Below are 23,487 nucleotides of genomic sequence, written 5' to 3'. Positions count from 1 at the left end.
CGAGGTTCGTCTTAGCTACCTTGAATACTTTGCGGGTAGGGGGGCCATCAATATGCCAGACAATGTATGATACATTTTTCTAATTAAAAAAGCATTTTAACTACTAAAATCTTTGGTGACATTTACTGCTTGTGCTTCTTTTAGCTGACCCTGACAGAAATGTGGGAAGTCCTGAAAATGGTGTGATTGTGTAACATAAAAAAGCACTGTTGGGTTTTATTTACTAAAGGAAAATCCACTTTGCACTACAAGTGCACTTGAGACTGCACTGAAACTGCACTTGTAGTGCAAAGTGGATTTGCCCTTAGGAAATAACCACCATTGTCACTGAAAACCACAATTTTACCACCACAAAATTTAAGGAGCATTGAAACAATAATCCACACATTCTTGAGGCATTTGTATAACAATTTTTTTGGGTCACATTAATAAAAGTAGAAATGTCCATTTAAGGTAAAACAGGCATGTTTTAAACCAACAAGAAATACACAAATCTGGAACTTACAAAGTTCAACTTTTGTAGAAATTGAAGGCAATATCAGACATGAGTATTTTGAAACTGTGTTTGATATTGCATTCAGATGGGGTGAAGTCATCCCTGGAAAAGCCAAATTTTGAAGATGCACACAAATTGCAGAATGTCAACATGTGCTAGCTGCCATCACGGGGGATCAAGGGACATGTTTTGGGGGTGCAACCCCTTCCTCACAGCTACTTTATTATTGAGGAAGGGGTTTCATCCCCAAAACGCCTACATTGATCTCCCGTGATGGCAGATAGCACATGTTGACACACTGTGTGCATCTTCAAAATTTGACTTTTCTATAAAATGTCAAAAAATGTAACAAATTCTTCCATTACAAATACCACCAAAAAGTCAGGGATTTGGAGGTCTTTTAAACTCTCCCTAAAACATCAATGATGTTCATTTTGTTTTTAACCTCATTGATGTTTTTCTGGATGTTTTCCAAGTCCCTATTACACCCCATTATCTCCCAGATCAGGATCTGGGCACTCTCACTGGTGAAATGACCTGGATCCACAACATCACCATCACCTACAAAAATAAATGAAAAAAAAAAAAAAAACATGTATTATAAATTTGCCGGCATCCATCTCTTATCTGAGCCTGTGGTCGCAGACACTCACCTGTTGTGGTGACTAGTTCCACCACGTCTTCCTCCTCCTGCTCTGCTTGGCTTTGAGGGATTTCCCTTTCTTCCAGAGGTGGGGGGTCTGTGGTCTCCTCTGATGAGGGGTGTCCTCCGAGTCTTTTCTCCCCTATGTCCAAAAAAAAATAGGTATACTTAGCACACAGATATTTGATGCCAGAAATAGGATTATGAAACATTGCTTGGAAGTGGGGTACAATTGTCTGTTTGGTCAGAGTTACAAGATGAAGAAATATTGTTTTCCTTTGTCAAGCTTAAATACTTACCTTGAATACTTACCTGTTTTGTACAAGCTTCACAGATGGAGTCACCCCTATAGTATACACTGGAGCACCTGTGTGGGCCCCCTAATGAAAAGGGTGTTCTTGTGTCCCACACTAGTGCTCCAGAGTCCAGATGTGTAAACTGCTGCTGAGTGTTCTTTCCTTACACAGAATCTAGTTTGCATTACATTCTAGTTACAAACCCATCTAGACTCCAAAATTATTTTAAGAGAAGTAGGCCAGAAAAAAGGTATTCAAATGCATATGGCCAAAGCAATGGGGTTTTCTATGCCGAACGAAAAATGTTTCCTACGAACAAACAATGTGCCCATTAACATGAAAGTTGCCATTTTAAACTGTACAACAGTAAAGAAAAGCACATGGAGCAGCACGAACGTTATAAAAATAAAGAATGGGAACACAGGACAAGTACTTACTTTTTTGCAGCACTCTCCTGATCCTTCTGTACTGCTCATGCTCCCTTAATTCGAGGTCCGACCACTGCTTCCTCAGTTGATCTTTCGATCGTCGTACTCCAAAATTCCGGTGCAGACTCTTGACTACTTTTGCTATGATCTTGGCCTTTCTGACATTGGGGTTGGGGTAAGGTCCATACTAGTCATAGTCATAGTCGGCCCTCTTCAGGATGTCGACCATCTCCAACAGCTCCCCAAAGGACATATTCGATGCCTTAAATCGTCTCCTCTGGGATCGTGACATTTTCAGGCTCCGGGCTTTCCTCCTCCTCCTCCTCGTTGCTGTAATTAGAACGCACCTGTTGTGTCTCCGCCATGTGTTCTTCCCCCACTACGTCGAACGTGAAGGGGCGGGGAATAGACTAGAAAGAACGTCAGGGGCAGGCGGAGTTTCCGCATGCGCAGTGTATATATATATATATATATATATATATATATAACACACGTGCGTAGTACGTACGATCTGTGAGCGGAGGAAGGAGTATCGGAGGCGCCGATCGTGATAACGAAGGTAAGATCTAAACTTGGGCCTATACTGCTTCTAGATTGAGGCCTATATTGTAACAAGATTAGGAGAGTTTCGCATGACATTAGGGTTTGTCTTGTGTTGTGTCTTGCAGATAAAATGGATGGCTTCAATGACCACAACTTCCTCCCCTGTTCATAGACAAATACAAGCAGCTGCCCTGTCTATGGCAGATAAAACAACACCAATACAACAATAAACAAAAGAGGCAGGCAGCGCTGGAGAAACTGCTGGAGTTGGTGAAGCCAGTGGTCCCCACGGCAACCATCCCCTATTTAAAAGCCAAAATTGGTGACCTGAGGAGCACTTATCTTAGGGAGCGCAAGAAGGTCACGGATTCCCAGACATCCGGAGCTGCAGCAGATGACGTTTATGTCCCCAGGCTGTGGTACTATGAGAGACTTCATTTTCTGTCAGACCAGACTGGAGTCAGGGAATACCTCTCAACCCTTCCTTCCACTCTTCCTTCCACCCTATCTTCCACCCCAGCTGAGGCTTCCGATATCCAACCTGGGACTTCCAGCCAGGAAGAAATGGAGGAGCCCAGCTGGAGCCAGGTATAGCATTGATCTACAGATTTCGAGTCAATAAATAAATGATGTTTATTAGATGTTATTTTTGATCACTAATTGCTGATTTCATAAAGTGTTTTACATATCAATAGACAGCAGTGGGCAAAAATAATTGGGACAAGAATTAAAAATGCTGGGCTCAGAATGATAGTCTGTTATATTTGTTAGCTTTCAATTAGCAACAGTCATGAGATGAAAATTGTGTGTGAATGATGAAGAAAAAACTAAAACTATGTCCCTTTTTCATACACAGGAAGACCTCAGCCAGGACAAGGCTCTGGAATGTGGCACACAGGAGGAGGTGGGGGTAAGTGGCAGCCAGGAGGAGGCGGACCTAAGTGGCAGCCAGGAGAAGGCCAGACCCAGTAGGAGCCTGACCGAATCGCAGGTTCCTCCCCTCCGCCTTCTAATCAAAAGACCCAGGAAGGGGAGTCACGTGCAGGATTCAGCGCTCAGGCTGATTAAGGAGGCTTCTGCGTCCCTCAGAGCCTTACCCACTCCTGAAGAGGCCTTTGCCTGCATGGCTGGCACAAAACTGCAGGGCATGCAGGAGGGCCAACGCCTCATGTGTGAGGACCTTCTTTATAAAGTCGTAACTAAGGGGGTGAGGGGCGAAATCACACCCAAAACCCACCTGTGTGAATTGGACCATCCTCCTCCTCCTCCTCCTGCCACAACTCCACCACCAGAGCCACAGCGTGGAAGGAAGCATGGAAGGAAGACCAGAGAGTGATGGCCTGGGTTCAGTCTGGTCTGACAAAAGATGCAGGCTCTTGTATGACCACAGCCCGGGGACATACATGTCATCTGTTGCTGTTCAGGATCTCTTGGACTTCTGGACCAGACTGCACTCCTTTATATAGGGACTCCTCAGGCCACCAATTTTGCAGTAAAATAATTAATGTGTGCCCTGGGGGCCAAAGGCTTCGCCGATTTCTGCTGTTTCTCCAGCGTTGCCTTCCTCTTTGTTTCTGATCCCTTAATAAAGGAATTTTTGTTTCAATTATAATTACCTATGTGTGTTTTCCTTCAAAAAGGACAGTTTGTGAGGAGGCAGGTACATTTCAAAAATACAATGTGAAATTAACAAGAGACACCAACACCAAGCAATCTCCTTGAGATTAAATAATACAAGATAATAATGGTAACAATGGTTGTGGTAAATTGACACAGAAAACACACCGAAAAATATTCTGGAGTAAAAAATAAATAAATAAAAAAAAAAAAACACGATCAGGCTTGAAAAAAATACAAACCCAAAAATATAAACATATTGCTTTTTTGTCAGATGTGACAAATCAAAATATATTGATGAAATCATGATAAATAATAAAGAAAGAAGTTTGTAAGAACTCTATGTGACTATGAGCAGCAAAACAACTTCATTCTTCTCACATTGTAAAGAAGAAGAGAGTGCGCTGCATTAAACAATTTAAAACATTGCAGCGTGACGAAAGTGCTATATCCATTCCGAACGCTAATTTTACCAGACCGAGCTGTTCCGTCTCGGAATTTCTTCTGAGCATGCGTGGCACTTTGTGCGTCGGAATTGTCCACACGCGGTCGGAATTGACGCGATCGGATTTTGTTGTCGGAAAATTTTATAGCCTGCTCTCAAACTTTGTGTGTCGGAAAATCTGATGGAAAATGTCCGATGGAGCCCACACACGGTCGGAATTTCGGACAACACGCTCCGATCGCACATTTTCTGTTGGAAAATCCGTCCATGTGTACGGGGCATAAGAGAACTTCCCAAATCATGGCCTGTTGGGGGTACTTGAGGGCTGAGGTTGAGAACTACTGATTTACAACATGGCTTTTTTATTTAACATGACATTTTAGTATTATTCCACAAGAGGGCAACAAAGCACACTCTCTGTTTGCCATTGATTGAGCTCACACATTTTCAGCCACATTGTCTGTATTTATGATATTTTCATATACCGGTAATTGTTCTAGTTTTCAAAATCTAGTACTGTCTGTGAAAATTCATGTAAGTATGCATGGTTGTCATCTGTGGTCAGAAGGCATTGACTTCATACAGTCAGCATTCTAAGGTGTACAGGTGTATTTGTTGATGCACCTAAAACATCGGCAAACAGCTCAGCTTGCAGAATTTACTAAGAATACTTTGAACCTGTGTATTTACATTAATTATTTGTCTTTAGCACTAGGTACAGGTCTTACAGGTGAATTCAGCTTTTCCCACTCGAACACTGCTCGTCCTTTACTTTGGTTGAATTAATCCCAGCACCATTTAGTTCACTTCCTATGAGCCTAGGCATTCATGGCAGGTCTCATCACTTCAGCCTGGGTTCACAGTACAGTACTGCAGAGGACAGCTCTGACATCATAAAAGAAATAAAAGCACCCCAGGTGTTCCCTTGACTAGCCATAAGACAGTTGAATAAAGGTAGGTATGCAAAAAAGTACTGGGAATGGGGGTGGTACTGTCCAGTTTGGAGTTGGTCTTTAACCACTTGCCTACTGGGCACTTGCGTGGTCATGCAAACGCTGTACCCTTATGACTTTTTTTTTTTCCCACACAAATAGAGCTTTCTTATGGTGGTATTTAACCACTTCAGCCCCGGAAGGATTTACCCCCTTCCTGACCAGAGCACTTTTTACAATTTGGCACTGCGTCGCTTTAACTGCTTAATTGCGCGGTCATGCAATGCTGTACCCAAACAAAATTTGTGTCCTTTTCTTCCCACAAATAGAGCTTTCTTTTGATGGTATTTGATCACCTCTGCGGTTTTTATTTTTTGCGCTATAAACGGAAAAAAAACGAAAATTTTGAAAAAAAATGATATTTTCTACTTTTTGTTATAAAAAAAATCCAATAAACTCAATTTTAGTCATACATTTAGGCCAAAATGTATTCGGCCACATGTCTTTGGTAAAAAAAATGTCAATAAGCATATATTTATTGGTTTGCGCAAAAGTTATAGCGTCTACAAGCTAGGGTACATTTTCTGGAATTTACACAGCTTTTAGTTTATGACTGACTATGTCATTTCTTGAGCTGCTAAAATGGCAGGGCAGTACAAACCCCCCCCTCCCCAATGACCCCATTTTGGAAAGTAGACACCCCAAGGAAATTGCTGAGAGGCATGTTGAGCCCATTGAATATTAATTTTTTTGTCCCAAGTGATTGAATAATGACAAAAAAAAAAAAAAAATTACAAAAAGTTGTCACTATGAGTCCATGGAATATTTTATATTTTGACACAAGCTGCGGGAAAGTGACAATTTTTTTTTTTTTGCACAAAGTTGTCACTAAATTATATATTGCTTACACAGGCCATGGGCATATGTGGAATTGCACCCCAAAATACATTTAGCTGCTTCTCCTGAGTACGGGGATATCACATGTGTGGGACTTTTTGGGAGCCTAGCCGCGTACGGGGCCCCGAAAACCAATCACCGCCTTCAGGATTTCTAAGGGTGAAAATTTTTGATTTCACTCTTCACTGCCTATCACAGTTTCGGAGGCCATGGAATGCCCAGGTGGCACACACACACCCCCAAATGACCCCATTTTGGAAAGTAGACACCCCAAGCTATTTGCTGAGAGGCATGGTGAGTATTTTGCAGCTCTCATTTGTTTTTGAAAATGAAGAAAGACAAGAAAAAACATTATTTTTTTCAATTTTCAAAACTTTGTGACAAAAAGTGAGGTCTGCAAAATACTCACTATACCTCTCAGCAAATAGCTTGGGGTGTCTACTTTCCAAAATAGGGTCATTTGGGGGGGGGGGGGGTTTGTGCCACCTGGGCATTCCATGGCCTCCGAAACTGTGATAGGCAGTGAAGAGTGAAATCAAAAATTTACGCCCTTAGAAAGCTTGAAGGCGGTGCTTGGTTTTCGGGGTCCCGTACGCGGCTAGGCTCCCAAAAAGTCTCACACATGTGGTATCCCCGTACTCAGGAGAAGCAACAGAATGTATTTTGGGATGTAATTTCACATATTCCCATGGCATGTTTGAGCAATATATCATTTAGTGACAACTTTGTGCAAAAAAAAAAAAAAATTCTCTTTCCCGCATTTTGTGTCACAATATAAAATATTCCATGGACTCGACATGCCTCTCAGCAAATAGCTTGGGGTGTCTACTTTCCAAAATGGGGTCATTTGGGGGGGGTTTTGAACTGTCCTGGCATTTTATGCACAACATTTAGAAGCTTATGTCACACATCACCCACTCTTCTAACCACTTGAAGACAAAGCCCTTTCTGACACTTTTTGTTTATATGAAAAAATTATTTTTTTTGGCAAGAAAATTACTTTGAACCCCCAAACATTATATATATATTTTTTAAAGCAAATGCCCTACAGATTAAAATGGTGGGTGTTTCATTTTTTTTTTTCACACAGTATTTGCGCAGCGATTTTTCAAACGCATTTTTTTGGGAAAAAACACACTTTTAAAAAATTGTAATGCACTAAAACACACTATATTGCCCAAATGTTTGATGGAATAAAAAAGATGATCTTAGGCCGAGTACATGGATACCAAACATGACATGCTTTAAAATTGCGCACAAACGTGCAGTGGCAACAAACTAAATACATTTATAAAAGCCTTTAAAAGCCTTTACAGGTTACCACTTTAGATTTACAGAGGAGGTCTACTGCTAAAATTACTGCCCTCGATCTGACCTTCGCGGTGATACCTCACATGCATGGTGCAATTGCTGTTTACATTTGACGCCAGACCGACGCTTGGGGGACACGGGTGCTTTTTTTTTTTTCTTTATTATTTTTTTGCTTTTTTATCTTATTTTTAAACTGTTCCTTTTAATTTTTTTTTTTTTTAATCATTTTTATTGTTATCTCAGGGAATGTAAATATCCCCTATGATAGCAATAGGTAGTGACAGGTACTCTTTTTTGAAAAAATTGGGGTCTATTAGACCCTAGATCTCTCCTCTTCCCTCAAAGCATCTGACCACACCAAGATTGGTGTGATAAAATGCTTTCCCAATTTCCCAATGGCGCTGTTTACATCCGGCGAAATCTAAGTCATGAAATGCTCGTAGCTTCCGGTTTCTTAGGCCATAGAGATGTTTGGAGCCACTCTGGTCTCTGATCAGCTCTATGGCCAGCTGGCTGAATCACCGGCTGCATTCTCAGGTTCCCTGTTGAGACAGGAGAGCCAGAGAAAAACACGGAAGACGGTGGGGCGGGCATTCCCTCCCACTACTTGTAAAAGCAGTCTAGAGGCTAATTAGCCACTAGGATTACTTTTACATGAAAGCCGACCGCTGTCTGAAAAGAATGATACCAAGATGATACCTAATCCTGCAGGCATCATTCTGGTATAACCACTCGAAGTCGTGAATGGCGTACCCGAAGACAAAAAAAATGGTTAACAATAAAACACAGTAAGCGGTAAAGTATAAAAAATTGCATACCTGAAAAGTAAACATGATAAAACATAATAACAATAAAACATTGCAGAATAGAATACAGTAAAAAAGAGCAGAACGATAGAGAGATACTAGAGAGAGAGAACAATAAAACGACAACTATTTTTTTTTATTTTATATATATTTTTTTTTTTACACTTTTTTTTTTGTAACTAACTTTTATAACTGTAACCGGTTCTAGGTTCGGGTCTCTCAAAATGCGATGGCATCTTGGGAGACCCTGTGAAAGTGTGCCTAGTCTGTGCAATGCTGTACCCTACGCTAATACTCAACTAGTGAATGGTAGCGTTCAAAACATTCACCAATGCAAAGACCATAGGCGTGCGCACAGGGTGTGCCAGGTGTGCCTGGGCACACCCTAATCGCCTTGTGTGGTGCATGTTCCCCCCTGTTTAGACCACTAATATTTCATCACAAAAAAAAAAAGTTACAAAATAAAATACTTTAAAAAGAATAAAAATAAAACTACTGACACTGTCCACTGCCCTACTGACACCATCAGTACATATACACATGCATATGTATTTGAGCTTTGGGGTGCACACCCTAATGCAAGAGGCTGCGCACACCTATGGCAAAGACCAGGATTGTCAGGACAGGAGGGACAATAATAGCTGGTGTCACGCCTATATCCGCGCTTGCTGCAGACACGACATCTTTTTTTGGGGGGTTCGTTGGGTAGGGGTACACGGGAGGACTTAAAGAAAATGCCTCTCATGCAGCCGACTGCATTTGGTTGGGGATGTGAATGGGGGAAGTACGGGTGCTGCAGAAGTGGTGGGTTCCCAATTACGATTGGCGAATGCAGCAGGAAGGGCATTATGGGCACGACGGGCCTGTGTTTGTCTTCTTCTTGTTGGCAGCGGGACACTAGTTGTGCTTCCCACCTCACCAGCTCGAACTGCACTTATGGGACTCGCCATGTCACCAAGTGTTACTGCAGTGCTGGTTTGACTACGACCAGGGGGGAACTAGGCCGCTGGTGCTTGCCAATTCACCAAAACGCTACCAAAAAAACTGTTAGCGATCGCAGGGATCAGGCCTGACTCTGCGAACGCTGCAGTTATGTGTTTAGTGTTTTGTAAGTGACAGTGATCGATCGATGCTGCACTTGGGTGGGCTGGGCCGGGCGGAGGGGCAAAACGCAGGTGCTAGCAGGTATCTGGGCTGATCCCGCTAACACTGCGTTTTTGGGAACCCTAAACTGCTGGGGACGCTAGTATAGATCTGATCGGATCAGATATTGATACGTTCAGATACTATACCACTAAGGGAGGTGTACGGTGCGTGCGTGGGTGTTAGCGGTACTGGCGCTAACCTGACACTGCCTGGGGCTGGTGCTTGCCAGTTCACCAAAATGCTACCAAAAAAAATGTTAGCGATCGCAGGGATCAGGCCTGACTCTGCGAACGCTGCAGTTATGCGTTTAGTGTTTTGTAAGTGACAGTGATCGATCGATACTGCACTTGGGTGGGCTGGGCTGGGCCGGGCAGAGGGGCAAAACGCAGGTGTTAGCAGTGACTTGGTTAAATTGATGATAGGCATCTCCTATCCTCATATTGATTAGTGGTTCCAAATTAATAATAACTACTGCAGTAGGGAACAGACACAAAAGATACGCTCAGCATCTTTCCAAATAACTGTTCTGCTTTATTATGACGCAATTGAAGGTTTTTATGCACATGATTACGTAGGTATCACATTAATATTACAATTGTAGGTTTATTGTAACAAGGGGTGTTACATAGGCAGGCTTATTCTAATCTGGACTCGAAAGAATGTAAACATTTACTGAAAACATTATTAGTGCTGTGTACACAGTGAGGGCAGTGTGCAATACATACAAAATACAATGCAATAATATACAGAACTTACAAATTTCCATTACAGTCTCCCCTCTTTTGATCAATATTTTGATCACTAACCATACCTGCTATCACCTTTAACCTGGAACCTCCACACGCTTAGGTAGAGGTAGTCCAAAGAGGCAAAAAACTCCATTGTGGAGAAAATAATAGCTGAGCAACTTTTTCATTACAAAATGACTTTTCATTGTGAAAAACAAATGATTGCTAAGACATATTTACAGAGTACTGGCTGTACACTCCTGTGGCCAGAATGGCCTTCTAGCTTAATTGTGAGCATGCTGACTTATCAGCATATGTGAACACAGACAATTCTACATAAAATGGAAGACGTACAAAAGACAAAATATGACTTCAACATGGCTAAACTACTTTTCAAATATATATATCCCTTACAATTAAAGTAATTTAATAAAAAAGTACCCTAGACTGTGATCACAAGAGGGAAACAAATCAAACTCAGAGATTTCTTTAATTTGGTCATTTTTGCAGTGTCTGGTGTGGATCCAGGTGACTTTTTCTTCACGTTTTGCAAAAACTGTACATGAAATAGATGCTGTATTGAGTCTCCAAACTTTTCCTTATATATAAATGTCTCAACAATCCACAAGTCACCTGGCTTTAGTTTTAGATCCTTCCAAACTTTTAGGATCTGGAATTGGGGAGAAAACACATAAATGAGTTTGTCAAAAAACCTTAAAAGATCAGCAACATTCTCTGTGAGATCCGAATGGAGGACTTCAGCTGCTGAGACAAAATATAAGCAAGTGAGTAACACACTCCCAAACCAAATCCCATAGGGAGAGAGTCCAACATCTCCTTTAGGGGCTTGATAAAATATAAGAAAACATTCAGGCAAAAGTTTTCTAGCTTCTTACTCTACTTTGTCCGCTACATTGTAGACAGTAAGGGGTGTAAAAATAAAACCTCAAAACTTCTATTAAGGACTCTCCTATAAAAAATGATTTCCTCTGTTACTCTATGTACTTTCTGCACTCTATATTTACAAACTACTTCTGATAACACTTTTTACTGTGGCCTTTGCAGTAGCATTTGCCACTGGACATCCAAAAAACATGTCCATACAGACAAAATGCATACTCGTAAGATCCTAACTTGGGCATCTGGATATATCTTTTTTGTAATCTCTGGGAGGGATGTTCAGCTTTTGGTAACACCTTTGGTAACAGGTAAAACAAGAAGTGGTATGTTATAAAAACAACTGTGGTGAACCCTGGCTCTATCCCACGCTCATTTACTAAGGCAGCCATAACTTCTTGTGACTGATGACACGGTCCATGTGTCAAGCTGGAGGGAAAAGAATGGCTGGCAGATATAAATGATCACTTTTTCCACCTATTTCATAAGAAGTTGCCCCCTGTGGACCACTTGTTCTTCTTGTTCTGGGGTCCTTAAAGTTTAATTATTAATCCCAGCTATACTGGGCCAGAACTAGGGTGGAATCTGTGAGTTGCACAGACCCATCAAGTGTCCGGGGCTGTAAATGCAGCATCCTTAGTCACCTGGTCTGCTTCCATGTGTGAAAGTTAATATGGCTACCTCAGCAAGAACCTGGAAGGCTGAAAACAGCCAATCAAATTAACTTGGCATGCTTGGTTGGTTTACCTGCCGAAGTAAAAACAAACTTCTGGCCCTTTAAATGGAACCATAAGCTCTCTATATCTCGACTATCTATATAAATATACACTCTTTTTATAGCTCACAGGCTTTGCTAAAACATGGAGCTCTGCTTCTTGAGCTGGGCAAAAAGGATCCAATGACTTTGAATACAGAGTATCCTTCTGGGTGATAAACTGCATACTCAAATCTACAAAAAATGTAATATCTGGGTCTTCAGGGAGTGTGTCCTGCACTGGGCTCACAGCAGCTGATTCCTACACCATCAATTTAACACACGTGTCTTCCTTTGTCTCCAGCCTCCTCCAATAGAGGCAATAAGGTGGATGGATTCAAATGTATACATTTTTCATTGTTAGATTTGTAAATAAACAAACTCATATTTTAAACCTTTCATTAGACAAACATTTAGTTAGCTGTATATTTGCTGCACAGAATGTTGGACCATTAAAAATTAAATGTTTGACCAAAACAATATCTAACTTTGTCTAATAGCACCTTTGCATAAAAGCTACAGCTCTGATATATCGGGGTGAACCCTTCATTACTGGGTCCAGCTTCCATAAATATATTACAATGGCTTGTTTTATATCACGCTGTTTGTGTAAGAACTCCAGTTTCATGTTTCAAAAGACAACTTTTTCCTGGCAATATTATAATAAATGATAACAATACCCTGCGGTCATGCAGAGATGCCCATAAATCCAAAATATTCTTCTGCTTATACCACTGTACTTACAAGAAAAAGGGGCACATCATTTCACAATCCATACATTCTGCTTTGGATTTCAAAAATAAAAATAAATAAAACAAAAGGATCAACAATCTGTATGATGGACCAGAAAGCATCAAAAACTATAAAACAACTGGCTGCAGGTGGCATCTATCCTAACAGGGTGTGTGGACTTGATGTGATGGGTCTGTTATATTTAAATTGTATTTATTATTACTCTCACATCATGGACCGCACATCAAGTTATTATCAAGAACCTTAAAATTTCATTTTTGTAGAAAAACTTCTCATGTATCCCATCCATCTTGGCTTTGTTAAATATTATGGCAGCTGTATTCCAAATAACAACCTCACCTTAATCTTTTTTCTCTCAATAAGGCTCGATTCACACCTATGCATGTTGCTTTTGAGCGTTTTTGGAGGTTTTTTTTTCATGCTTGGCACGTTTTTGAGCAGCGTTTTTGTAGCGTTTTTGCGGCGTTTTTGCCGCGATTTGCGTTTTGCGTTTTTTTTTTTTCATTTTTTTTTACAGTCTTAAAAAAAAATTACAAAAAAAAAAAAAATAAAAAAAACCCGGCAAAAACGCACCAAAAACGCACCAAAAACGCTGCAAAAACGCTGCAAAAACGGTGCACTTGCGTTTTTGATGCTTGTCCATTGAAATCCATTACATGCAAAACGCTGCTTTTTGCATGAAAAAAAGTCCCCGACCCTTTCCAAAAACGCAGAGATACAAAAAAGCATTGATGTGAACATGTCCCATAGGAACCCATGTAAAAAAATTCCCATGCATTTCTGCAAAATGCAAAATGCATCAAAAAACGCGCTAGTGTGAATGGAGCCTAAGGGCTTATTGAATAAATGTAAAATTACAAAATTGTTATCTTAATCTAAACTAATCCCATTTTTACAAATTTCCCCAATAACCTGGATTTCATTTCCAACCAAAGGTTATCTTAACCAGTTTCAATATATCTATATTATTAATAAAATTGTTAAACTCATATTAGAAATGAATACTCATTATTACTTAATTTTACTTAATTTCCCTTTTTTAAATGCGCTGTTTCCACTATCAAAGGGTATTCAATTTGTGCAATACACAGTTAAATGTAACCTTCATTTTACCATGTTTGGAAAACAGATTCAAAATAATTGTGATCACATTGTTTACCATTAGATTTGTTAACTCAGCACATTTTGTTATAAATGTTTTGTCTAAAAAAAATGGAATTGGCATGGTGTCCTTCCAGCTTATCACTGACCTCTCATCCTAGCCACATTTCTTTCAGGAGAGCACAAAGGAGGGGGTCATATCTGCATACATGACACACACAAGCAATAGAACTAAAGGTCCCAGCATTCACACATGCATATCATTCTCTCACTTTCTTTTAACTCTTTAATATTTCCCTGCCTTAAATTCTGCATTCCTTATTTTGTTCAGATATCCTTTATATGTAGCTTCTATGATCAGACGGGGAGCCATAGTGCTCATCCCATCTTCCCTTTCTTGACAACATATAAAGTATTCTGTTTTAACTCTCATAGTTGTAGTGCCTGACCCCAAATTCATCCCACAACTAAACATGAAAATGTCCCTTTCTGTCTAGTGTTAATGTCACCCTTGATCCATCCTGCTCACATAGATAGCTGTTTCTCTAGCTGTTTACTCTGCATGATTCTTAGTCCCTATGGCCTTTGGTAACCCAGTTACCCATTGTGGATCCCTGTCCACTCTAACTATTAATCTAGGGGCTCAGTATAGGCGGAACCGCACCTTTGGTTCATATGTAGCGCTCCTCTTGCGCTGGGCATTTTTGAGGGTCTCTTACCCTTCATTCCCTTACTTAATTTAATGCCCATAATGACTGGCCAGTCTTCTCTTTTCTCTACTTGTGCCTATACCCTCTTGCCTCTAAACTACTTTATCTAGCAGATTTACTACATATACCTGTGAACAGCACTATTCTTCCCTTTCTTATCTATAACACTCCAATGGACAATAGACAGGGACAACATAACATATAACCACCAATCAATACAGTTCGATTAAGGGAAGTAAAATAGGTACCCTTTTGTCCCGAAAATGCCTTACCGATCAAGGAAGTCTGATAACTCAAATGTAAGCAAAAGGCTTACCTCAGCCGGCTGATTATCAGAAATTCCCGGATCGTCTCAAGCTCCTCGTTTCGGATACTCAGGGTCACCTGGAATCCCCTCCTAAGGCAAAGCTCGCCATGCTGACTTGGTTAAATTGATGATAGGCAACTCCTATCCTCATATTGATTAGTGGTTCCAAATTAATAATAACTACTGCAGTAGGGAACAGACACAAAAGATACGCTCAGCATCTTTCCAAATAACTGTTCTGCTTTATTATGACGCAATTGAAGGTTTTTATGCACATGATTACGTAGGTATCACATTAATATTACAATTGTAGGTTTATCGTAACAAGGGGCGTTGCATAGGCAGGCTTATTCTAATCAGGACTCGAAAGAATGTAAACATTTACTGAAAACATTAGTGCTGTGTGCACAGTGAGGGCAATGTGCAATACATACAAAATACAATACAATTATATACAGAACTTACAATGTTCCATTACAGCAGATATCTGGGCTGATCCCGCTAACATTGCGTTTTTGGGAACCCTAAACTGCTGGGGACGCTAGTATAGATCTGATTGGATCAGATATTGATCCGTTCAGATACTATACCACTAAGGGAGGCGTATGCTGCGTGCGTGGGTGTTATCGCTACTGGCACTAACCTGACGCTGCCTGGGGCGACGCATATCACCGCTGGGCGATCAGGGGGCTAAACCTTTATTTGGTAATAAACGGCGGGTGCCCTGACACTATAAAAAATAAACGAACTAACCAGCGTCACCCGTAACGGTTATACGGTGATCACTGGTGAAAGGGTTAACTAGGGGGCAATCAAGGGGTTAAAACATTTATTAGGTAGTATATGGGGGTCCCTGACGCTATAAAACGCTGACGGCGAACCTAAATATTTACCTCCCTAACTAGTGTAACCAGTGACACTAATACAGCGATCAGAAAAATGATCGCTTAGTGACACTGGCGACGGACGGGTGATCAAGGGGTTAAAACTTTATTAGGGGGGGTTAGGGGGGTACCCTAGACCTAAAGGGAGCTAACACTAACTGCCCTACCACACTAACGGTCACAAACTGACACCAATGCAGTAATCAAAAAAAAAAAAACTGTTTGGTGTCAGTGTGACGGGGGGGGGGGGGGGGTGATTAGGGGGGGATCGGGGGTGTAATGTGTGCCTGGCATGTTCTACTGTGTGTGTGTTGGTGCACTCACATTAGTCTTCTCTCCTTGGCGCCGGAATGGAAAATACTGAGCCGAGGAGAGATATCATTTCCTCTGCCTCTGTGTACTATACAGAGGCAGGGAAATGATCCCATTGGCTGGGAGCGATCGGGAGGGGGGGCCACGAATGGATGGCCTCCCCCTCACCTCCGATCGCCGGGGGACAAATGCCGACCACCTTGGGCACTACAGGTACGTGATTCTGCCTGCCCGTGCCATTCTGCCGACGTACATCGTCGTGAGGCGGTCGGCAAGGGGTTAATCATCACTGAGTTTTCATTTTTTTGCTAAACAAATGAAAAAAGACTGAAAATGTTGAAAAAAACTAAAACATTTTTCATAGTTTGTTATAAAATTTTTCAAACAGGTAATTTTTCTCCTTCACTGACATGCGCTTATGAGGAACTGATAGGGCAGCACTGATGGGCACTGATAAGGCGGCACTGATGGGCACTAATTGCCACAGATGGGCACTGATGAGGCAGCACTGGTGGGCACTGATGAGGAGGCACTGATGAGGCGGCACTGATAGGTGGCACTGATAGGTGGCACTGATTGGCACTGGTAGGCAGCACTGATGGGCACTGATTGGCAGCACTAATAGGTGACACAGATGAGAAGGCACTGATTGGCAGCACTGGTGGGCACTGTTGGGACTTCACTGATAATCAGTGCCCTGATTATCAGTGCCAATGTCCCTTTAACACAAGCCGGTTATCGTCTCTCTTTTTCTCTCCTCGCGCTGTCAGCGTGAGAAAAGAAAAAGCTAATAACCGGCTTGTGTTTGCTTCCGTAATCAGCTGTCATTGAACACAGCTGATCACATGGTAAAGGCTGCTGTGATTGGCCCTTAACCCCGATCTGTGATCAACTGAGTCCAGACCTCACCCGGTCTTTCTTGTGGGTGCACGCTCTCTGGCCGTTTGAATGGGCATGCTGCAATAACGTCATTTCCATGCATGTGCATGGGAGTCACGGTTGCAGCACGGCCCTCTCAATGGACAGCATACTCAACTGTGCAGTCCATTCAGATCACAGTGCGCATACGCCTTTCCTTCAACTGTCACCATCCCTCACCGGCATCTTTTGCTGGGTGTCCTGGTCTTCAGCCATCTTCATTGGCCAGAGTGGGATAACATCAGTCTTGCTTATGCACAGGGGTCAGTCATCCTGCCACACTAGGTCTGTGCTGGCGATGTAAGTTGGGTTGCACATGTGCAGATCAGTTTACGTTTTGTAGAATGATGCAACCAGGCAGGTAGGTGTATTTTTTTTGTAGAAGAGACATTGCATGGAACCTTGACGTAGGCACTGTGGCTTCCACATATATTTGCATATGTGTGCAACTAAAGCCTTTGGTTTTTAACGTAAATTCTTAGACAGAGTCAGTTTGTTTTTTTTTTGCAGGCCAGCTGGTAAGTGTTCTGGGAATAATTTGTCTGTGTTGTGCGTTGCTTTTCCATGTGAACCTTACTGCAAAGGCTCATTGGTGTGGTTGCCATGCTTATTTGCTGGATTTGGCGTGGAGACGCATTTGATGCCTCCAGCCTCCAGATGCCTGTGGCTGAATTGGTGTGGTTGCCATGCTTATTTGCTGGATTTGGCGTGGAGACGCATTTGATGCCTCCAGCTACCGATGTGCTCTTGGTGGGCATTCAATATGTACCTGTGGGCTCCCTCCAGTCAAATCTGCCCTAATTTATCCACTACTGTATATGCTCCAATTTGGGGTCTCTAAAAAATTAGGACCACAATACACAGAGGAACCTTGAACCTTCTGTGGCTACCACATATATTTGCAAATGTGTGCATTAGACAGGGTCAATTTGTTCTGTGTGCTGGGAATTTTTTTTCTCTTTGTGTTATTTAATTAACCAATTATCGTCATGGCGTGGGTTGTCGGGTATTCAGGGTGTCATTCATCATGATTTAAGTTGGATCTATGTCGCTTTTAGGTTTATTCGTTTTTTATTAGCTTTCATAAAGAAGTTGCAGTATATAAAGTACAACATAGAAATTGTATAGAGATTTCATATAGGTATACAGTACATTCAAATTTTCTAGAATATAACGACAATATACTCCATGGTATGAGTTATTTTGAAAGTGACACTAAAGCTTAGTTTTTTTTTTTTTTTAATGACAAACATGTCATACTTACCTCCACTGTGTAGGTCGTTTTGCACAGAATGGCCCCAAACATCCTCTTCTGGGGTCCCTCTGCGGCTCTTGCGGCTCCTCCCCACATTAGATAACCCCCTGGGAGAAGCGCTCTCCCGGGGGGTTACCTTGCGGGCGCGCTCCCAAGTCATTCATTCGGCATCCATAGAAGCCGAATGTATGACTTGGCCCCGGCGCCTGGGTCATTGGATTTGATTGACAGCAGCGGGAGCCAATGGCTGTGCTGCTATCAATCCATACAATCAGGACCAGAGACACCTGCTTTCGCTGGTCTGCTCGTCCCCGAGACGAAATAGTGGGGGTACAGGTAAGTAAAACGGGGGCTCAGGGGGGGCTGCAGCATTACAGGAGGTTTTTCACCTCAATGCATAGAATGCATTGAGGTGAAAAACCTCAAAGGTTTACAACCCCTTTAAGGGTGGTTCCAAATTCCAATAACTCCCTCCTGCAGTCCCTAACATTTACTGGGCGAGGGATGTGGGGATGAGGCCCTTGTCCAAAATCAACTTTAGAATAATGTGCCTTGCAGAGGTGGAGGCTTCTCAATGTTAAAGCGTAACTCCACTTTTGTTGAGGAGAAAAAAACATTCCCTCCTGGGTGATCTATGTATATTGCAAGGATTAAAACAACCTTTGTTGCAGATTCCTACCTTTTGTTATTCTGAAGAAATCCCTGTATGTTCCTCTGTGCCTCGTGGGTCTAATGAGAGTGGTTTCATAATTATCAGTCAGCCAATAGGACAAGTTCCTATTGAAAGTATCTCACCAAAAATGACATTTTTGTTGCAGGGGAAGCCTAAAATCTGACTTGTATCTTAGGCAGACTTCTGGGAAAATTGGTGAGCCAATCACACAAGCAGGGAATGATGTTTCTGGGGAGTGGTCAGTACACATTCTGTGTACAGAACAACTCCAGGTAGCCATATTGCATTGCATTTGTATAAAATTACAGCGGCTGCAGATTGAAAAGGAAAGGTAATTTTTAATAACATCCAATTACAATATGACTTGTATCGCAGTTGTACATGCTATATTATTTTCTCTTTATTTGCTATTTTTTTTCCCCACGAAAGCGGAGTTACCCTTTAAGTGTGACATGTTTGTCATGTTACAACCAAAAACGTAAATGTATTTTATTGGGATTTTATGTGATAGACCAACACAAAATGGCACATAATTGTGAAAAGGAAGGAAAATGATAAATGGTTTTCAAAATTTGCACCCAGGGCGGATCCTATATCTAGCACCCCTCCCCAGGTGGACAGGCAGGATGTCACATCAAGTAATGTTAGGGTAGTATACTGGCAGATGATATAGTGCCAGGTTAGGTGATATAGTGCCAGGTTAGATGATATAGTGAAATAAAAAGTGTAGCGCTATAAATCCCAAAAATTTTTTTGTCAAAACCTAATATATTGTATAGACATATAGGTCAAAACCACAATCAATAAGTGCATATGAACAGTATATGAAAACCTATCATCACCTTAAATAGCCATAAATATGGATTGCACAATAAAGTGACACTGTGTTATATATCAAAACAGTATAAAGTGAAAAACTATATAGTAAGTCTTCATTGACAAATGTAAACATTAATAAAATATAATTGGAAGACCATGAAGGTCCAACAAATCTAACACCATAAAATTATGTGAAAAAGTGTCCTGAAACATAAAAAGTCCACAATATTGGTTGTAGAAAAAACGTGAAGAAAAAAAACGCCACCAAAAGTCTATAGAGGTTAAACGCTAAGAGTGGTAGATTTGTAACTCCTAGGTTCACAGGTAGACAGAATTAACCGGATCTGGCGGGTAAGTGAGCTATGGAAGAACCACAAGTGGACAGAGGATCTAAAGTGGTGCCGGGGCCATCACCGGAGACATCAAGAGGCTTACCGGAACTTAATGACTTAAAAAGACATACGTCATACAAGTCAGAAAGGCTTATTGACCAACCGGTCTGGACAATGCATCTCTTCAGATGTCGTCAGCATACAGCAGAAGAGGGGAGTGACAACACAACTTCCACATCCATAGGCATTCCGGTATAAGCCAAACGGGTATTCATATGCATGCATGAGTCCCTGATATCCTGGCACCCGGAGTGAACAGCAGGTAAAAATACCACCCGTGAAATCTGTCTGATCAGATCATGCAGTGAAGGGCTCGATTTCTGGGTATGGGCGGAAGTTGTCACAATCACGTGACTCAACCTCTATGCATTTCGGCCTATCAGATTGTCCGTCCTCAGGAAGTTACTAAGCCCCTCTTTTTTTTTAGCGCAGCGCTGTACTTAACTCCCCACTTTTTGCATTATTTAGATGATATAGTGCCAGGTTAGGTGATATAGTACCAGGTTAGGTGATATAGTGCCAGGTTAGGGGGATATAGTGCCAAGGTAGGGTGATATAGTGCCAAGTTAGGGTGATATAGAGCCAGGTTAGGCGATATACAGTAGTTCCAGGTTAGATGATATACAGTAGTGTCAGCTTAGGTTATAGTGCCAAGTTAGGTGATATACAGTAGTGCCAGGTTAGGTGGTAGTGGCAGACAAGGTGGTAGTGACATTTTAGGTGATAGTGGCAGGCTAGGTGGTAGTGCCAGGTTAGGTGGTAGTGGCAAGCTAGGAGGTTGTGGCAGGTTAAGTGGTAGTGCCAGGTTAGGTGGTAGTGGCAGGCTAGGTAGTAGTGACATTTTAGGTGGTAGTGGCATGCTAGGTGATAGTGGCAGGCTAGGAGGTAGTGCTAGCTGGTAGTGCCAGGTTAGGTGGTAGTGGCAGGCTAGGAGGTAGTGGCAGGCTAGGTGGTAAGTTATAGTGCCAAGTTAGGTGATATACAGTGTCAGGTTAGGTAGTAGTGGCAGACGAGGTGGTAGTGCCCGGCTAGGAGGTAGTGCCCGGCTAGGAGGTAGTGGCAGGCTAGGTGGTAGTGCCAGGTTAGGTGGTAGTGGCAGGCTAAGAGGTAGTGGCAGGCTAGGTGGTAGTGCTCGTTTATTTGGTAGTGCCAGGTTAGGGTGGTATAGTGCCAGGTTAGGTGGTAGTGGCAGGATAGGTGGTAGTGGCAGACTAGGTGGTAGTGCCAGGTTAGGGTGGTATAGTGGCAGGTTAGGTGGTCTAATGCCAGGCTAGGTGGTAGTGGCAGGCTAGGTGGTATAGTGCCAGGTTAGGGTGGTATAGTGCCAGGTTAGGGTGGTATAGTGCTAGGTTAGGTAGTAGTGCCAGGTTAGGGTGGTAGTGCCAAGTTAGGTAATAGTGCCAGAGTAAATATATGACTACTTGAATAGATAAGAGAATGCTGGTCCTGTTTCAGGTTATTTGGTAGTGCCAGGTTAGGGTGCCAGGTTAGGGTGGTATAGTGCCAGGTGAGGGGGTAGTGGCAGGCTAGGTGGTAGTGCCAGGTTAGGGTGGTATAGTGGCAGGTTAGGTGGTAGTGGCAGGTTAGGTGGTAGTGGCAGGCTAGGTGGTAGTGCCAGGCTAGGGTGGTATAATGCCAGGTTAGGTGGTAGTGGCAGGCTAGGTGGTAGTGCCAGGTTAGGTGGTAGTGGCAGGCTAGGTGGTAGTGCCAGGTTAGGTGGTAGTGGCAGGCTAGGTGTTAGTGCCAGGTTAGGTGGTAGTGGCAGGCTAGGTGGTAGTGGCAGGCTAGGTGGTAGTGGCAGGTTAGTTGGTAGTGCCAGGCTAGGTGGTAGTGGCAGGCTAGGAGGTAGTGGCAGGTTAGGCGATAGTGCCAGGTTAGGTGGTAGTGCCAGGTTAGGTGGTAGTGGCAGGCTAGGAGGTAGTGGCAGGCTAGGTGGTAGTGCCAGGTTAGGTGGTAGTGGCAGGCTAGGTGTTAGTGCCAGGTTAGGTGGTAGTGGCAGGCTAGGTGGTAGTGGCAGGTTAGGTGGTAGTGCCAGGCTAGGTGGTAGTGCCAGGCTAGGTGGTAGTGGCAGGCTAGGAGGTAGTGGCAGGCTAGGAGGTAGTGGCAGGTTAGGCGATAGTGCCAGGTTAGGCGGTAGTGGCAGGCTAGGAGGTAGTGGCAGGCTAGGTGGTAGTGGCAGGTTAGGTGGTAGTGGCAGGCTAGGTGGTAGTGCCAGGTTAGGTGGTAGTGGCAGGCTAGTTGGTAGTGGCAGGCTAGTTGGTAATGGCAGGCTAGGTGGTAGTGGCAGGCTAGCTGGTAGTGCCAGTTTATTTGGTAGTGCCAGGTTAGGTGGTAGTGGCAAGCTAGGTGGTAGTGCCAGGCTAGGTGGTAGTGCCAGGTTATTTGGTAGTGCCAGGTTAGGGTGGTATAGTGCCAGGTGAGGGGGTAGTGGCAGGCTAGGTGGTAGTGCCAGGTTAGGGTGGTATAGTGGCAGGTTAGGTGGTAGTGCCAGGTTAGGGTGGTATAGTACCAGGTTAGGGTGGTAGTGCCAGGTTAGGTAATAGTGCCAGAGTAAATACATGACTACATGAATAGATAAGAGAATGCTGGTTCTGTTCCAGGTTATTTGGTAGTGCCAGGTTAGGGTGTCAGGTTAGGGTGGTATAGTGCCAGGTGAGGGGGTAGTGGCAGGCTAGGTGGTAGTGCCAGGTTAGGTGGTAGTGCCAGGCTAGGTGGTAGTGCCAGGTTAGGTGGTAGTGTCAGGTTAGGTGGTAGTGGCAGGCTAGGAGGTAGTGGCAGGTTAGGCGGTAGTGCCAGGCTAGGCGGTAGTGGCAGGCTAGGTGGTAGTGGCAGGCTAGGTGGTAGTGCCAGGTTAGGTGGTAGTGCCAGGCTAGGTGGTAGTGCCAGGCTAGGTGGTAGTGGCAGGTTAAGTGGTAGTGGCAGGCTAGGTGGTAGTGCAAGGTTATTTGGTAGTGCCAGGTTAGGGTGGTATAGTGCCAGGTGAGGGGGTAGTGGCAGGCTAGGTGGTATAGTGCCAGGTTAGGGTGGTATAGTGCCAGGTTAGGTGGTAGTGCCAGGTTAGGGTGGCAGTGCCAGGTTAGGTAATAGTGCCAGAGTAAATACATGACTACATGAATAGATAAGAGAATGCTGGTCCTGTTCCCCTCTTCCTCCATCACCTGTGCTAAAAGTATGAATCTATGGCTGTCCCTGCTGCTGCAGACCCTCCTTCTCCCCCTCCCTGAAGTAAACATAAAGAAAAAAAAACTCACATGGGTGCTGGCAAGCTGAGGACTGATTCTGGCTTCTTCCTGGAACTGAAGTCGAAATGTGGAGGGCAGGAGGGGAAGAGGGAGGGGCTGCAGCACGGACAAAGCATTATTGGCTAACGAGATGAGATGGAATATCCCCCTCCCTTTGATGGTCGGGAGTGGACACTGACATC

At 43.0% G+C, this 23,487-nt stretch overlaps 1 protein-coding gene across 2 annotated transcripts in view; it reads right to left on the bottom strand.

The window, feature by feature from the left end:
* Positions 1-1,086: 1,086 nt before the first annotated feature.
* The window catches only part of LOC141113668 (uncharacterized), a 77,465-nt gene continuing 55,064 nt past the window's right edge, over positions 1,087-23,487 (bottom strand). The window contains exon 3 of one of the 2 annotated variants that reach the window (XM_073606920.1): positions 1,087-1,281. The gene's annotated coding sequence lies outside the window, so the exon portion shown is untranslated. Of the gene's footprint in view, positions 1,282-10,068; positions 10,959-23,487 lie in introns of those variants that run through there. The other variant, XM_073606911.1, reaches the window with a different exon arrangement.

This window comes from Aquarana catesbeiana, linkage group LG01 (assembly GCF_042186555.1).
Source record: "Aquarana catesbeiana isolate 2022-GZ linkage group LG01, ASM4218655v1, whole genome shotgun sequence".
In the NCBI taxonomy this organism is placed as follows: Eukaryota; Metazoa; Chordata; class Amphibia; order Anura; family Ranidae; genus Aquarana; species Aquarana catesbeiana.
Note: the sequence above shows the minus strand (reverse complement) of the source record. Positions and strands in the feature narration are given on the sequence as shown.